The sequence below is a fragment of the Capricornis sumatraensis genome, chromosome 13, assembly GCF_032405125.1.
Source record: "Capricornis sumatraensis isolate serow.1 chromosome 13, serow.2, whole genome shotgun sequence".
In the NCBI taxonomy this organism is placed as follows: domain Eukaryota; kingdom Metazoa; phylum Chordata; class Mammalia; order Artiodactyla; family Bovidae; genus Capricornis; species Capricornis sumatraensis.
In genome coordinates this window covers 5121346-5124870 of record NC_091081.1, presented here as the reverse complement: position 1 = coordinate 5124870, position 3525 = coordinate 5121346, and the positions used below count along the sequence as shown (strand labels likewise).

Here is a 3525-nt window from a genome sequence, read left to right as displayed (position 1 = left end):
GTTATTAAGGACACTTTGCTTTTCTTTAAAGTTTTTATTGGAATTTATTGGTTTACACTGTTGTGTTATTTTTAGGTATACAGCAAAGTGGATCAGTTATAAATATACATATATCCATTCCCTTTTAAGATTCTTTTCCCATAAAGGACATTACAGAGTAGAGTTTTCTGCGCTATTGCTTGTAAGAGGGAAGTTCTGAGAAACTGGAGGGCTTATGGATGATAAAAAGTAAATAAGTCTTTACAGTAAGAGGGGCTAAGAGCTTGCCAAAAGTTTGCTTCTGACAAGGCAGGACTGTGGTCCCTGTCAAAGGGTTCTGAATCTTCTGCTTCAACCTTGAAACATGTCCTGAGAGCTCTTTTAAACTCTTTCCTTGGACAACTTTGGAAAACTGGGAATACTTCACTAATGTAAAGTAGCTTTTAGCTGTTCTCCTATAAGAGATCTTGGAGAACGATGTTTGTAAAGGACATTTTCTTAGGTGTCCTTATGGTGAACTCAATGACTTATGGCTTATGAATGCTTATTCAAATAAATTTGATAGAGATATATAGCCTCAGAAAAGAATAGATAAGAAATCAGAAAAATGGAATTTCAAATCTATTTGAAATCTGATAACTGACATAAAAATGGTATCAAGTTTTTCATCCAAGCAGATGTTTATTTTATGAAACAATAAAGTTTAAAAATCTTTTTTAAAAAAGGAGGAAGGGATAGGAGGAAAACGATGAAATCAAACTAAAATCATGAAACAGAGTTCTAAGAGAGTAAGAGAGTTTTCTTAATAGAACCCCCTGAGTATTGTTTCAATCATATATTTAATTTATGAGCTTGCTTTTCAATTAGAAACCTTTTCAATGAGAAATCAAACTATTTCTATTTCTTTCCTTATTTCTTGATTTGGCCTGAGAGTGTAGAGGACAATTTCATAACAATTCTGTAAGAAAAGCAGTTTTCGAAATGTTCAACTTTTATTTCTGAGATTAATTTGGAGTTTATCAGTTTCGAGATCATACGAATAGTACTATATCCTGTATCATGGGCATGTGAATTGCTGCAAGAGTGTGGCAGCAATTGAGGCTGAGCAGATAATCAGAGTCAATGCACATAATCAGAGTCAGTGCACAAAGGCATGTGAACACTTGGCTGTGCGGTTCCACAGCTCACTCTTCGGCATTGGCACCAATGTGCCAAATGACCTGCAAGTAAAATAACAAGTGTGATGTAGCTTTCTGGAGCAGTGCCTTTACTCAAAATCTGGTGGGATGGTGTTACATGCAAAAAGTTTAAAAGGTTAATATTATAACAAATATGGTTATTCTGTGGAGCATGATATTTATGGTAACATTAAGGTTTAAGTACAGTGGATTTGGCAGCAGATGATAACGATGTGTCATGGTGCCTGTTTGCTCTCTTCTCCTTTTTACAATAGTTTTGAGAAAGGTAATTTGGAAGTGTAGATTGAAGGGAAAAGATCAAAATTTGTTCTTTTTTATAAGAAGAGGATAATATTTGTTGTACTGCTTATCTTCAAGGGCATTGTCATGTCAAAAAAATTTAGCTGTGAGAGAACTGAGAGAAAAGGACAGATGGAGGTGCTAGGAATCGAACCCAGGGCCTTGTGCATGCAAAGTACATGCTCTACCACTGAGCTACACCCCCTATCTCTATAAGAGGTTGTTAAGCAGCACCTTGTAAGCAATAACAGGGCTCCTGAGCTGTAAGGGGAAACAAAGCAGCAAACATGGTAAAATCAGAAGAAAAATATTCTAGAGGATAATGAACAATCTTCAGATTCAGGGAACAATGCCAGTGTTTTCTATTAGATTCCTCTGTTGTCACCTACTACTTCCCTGGTGGCTCAGATGGTAAAGCATCTGTCTACAATGCAGGAGACCTGGGTTCAATCCCTGGGTTGGGAAGATTCCCTGGAGAAAGAAATGGCAATCCAATCCAGTACTATTGCCTGGAAATCCAACTGCTTCTCTTGCTATAGGCTTCCGAGGTGTTAGAATCCTATCCAGGTGTTTTGGTTACTTTTCAGAGTGTAAATACTAATTCTCTCTTGAGTACCTTTCTTTGGTTTCTTAGAGCTTCTCCTTCAACTACTACTTCCTGTCCAAGAGACAGACAGTTTCCCATTTCAACTGCTGAGCTTCACCTACCAAGCTCACCTGCTGCTGCTGCTGCTGCTAAGTCGCTTCAGTCATGTCCGACTCTGTGCGTCCCCAGAGACGGCAGCCCACCAGGCTAGCTAACATCAAACAAACAAAAAAACACCCCGTTAAACACTACTCTCTCAATCACTTCTGGAAAACATGCTCCAATCGCAGACTTGTCAAATCTTTGCTTCTATCGTGGTCTTCAAACTATACTTTATCTCGTGAGCTGTTTTATGTCTGTACAACTTCCATCCTCTTCCTAGATCATAGCAACAAATGACCAAATTTACAAAGCAAATAGTTTAAAAAGAATCCTCTGTTTCCTGCATTGGCAGGTAGAATATATACTTGGGAATATACAACTTGGGAAGTTGGGAAACCCAAGTATATCACTTGGGAAACCCCTATTCTCTCCTGTTCATTTTTTCCAAACAGTCCTTCCCCTTCCCCTATGCTTAGGGGATTTTCTGATTTTTGTCACCATAGTATGATTTTGCCTTTTTAAAACTTCACAGAAATAGAACATTAGAACGTGTGCTCCTTCATGCCTGGCTTCTTTGGTGTGTTAAAGATTCTTACCTATTGTTGGGTTTGCCAGTAATCCATTTTTTTTATTATTATTTAGAAATATTCTACTGAATCATGATTTATTTGTCCATTCACCTCTTGTGAGTATTTGAGTTTCTTTTACAGTCTTTGGATACTATGTGTGATGCTGTTATGAACATTCTTGTACAATGTTCATAGAGACAAATCTTTTCACTGGAACTGAGTATATAACTAGTAGTGGACTGTCTGAATCAAAAGGCAGGTGTTTGTTGAATTTTATAAAGAAAGCCCAATAGTTTTCCAAACTGTTTTACATTTCTATACGACAATATGTGAAAGACCTATTATTCCATATCCTTGTCAATACTTAGAACTGTCATTCACACATATTTTAGAATTGCACATATTTAAGATGTAAAATTAATGTTTTGACGCATGTCAACTATGATATTATCATCACAATCAAGATAATGAGCATATTCTTTATCCCACAAAGTTTCCTTGTGCCCTTTTGTAAGCCCACCTTGCCCCTCTCCTTCCCCTCCCAACACTTGAAATTATTGATCTGCATTCTGTCACTAAGCATTAGAGTGCGTCTTATAGACTTTTGAACTATAGGGTCAAACAGTAGGTATTGGTTTTTTGTTTGGCTTTTTTCACACAACATAATTCTTCTGAGATTGGTCTATGTAGTTGCCTGTATCAATATTTTCTTCCTTCTTCCTGAGAACTATCCCATTGTATATACTACGTACAAAACACCTCTGTAAGTCCATTTACCACTGTTTCCTTTATAAATGAAACTAGCATGAGT

General features: G+C 36.9%; 1 non-coding gene across 1 annotated transcript; it reads right to left on the bottom strand.

The window, feature by feature from the left end:
* Positions 1–1590: 1590 nt before the first annotated feature.
* Positions 1591–1662, bottom strand: TRNAA-UGC (transfer RNA alanine (anticodon UGC)). The gene has a single exon. It is a non-coding gene; the product is annotated as a tRNA-Ala (tRNA).
* Between the last annotated feature and the right edge of the window lie 1863 nt (positions 1663–3525).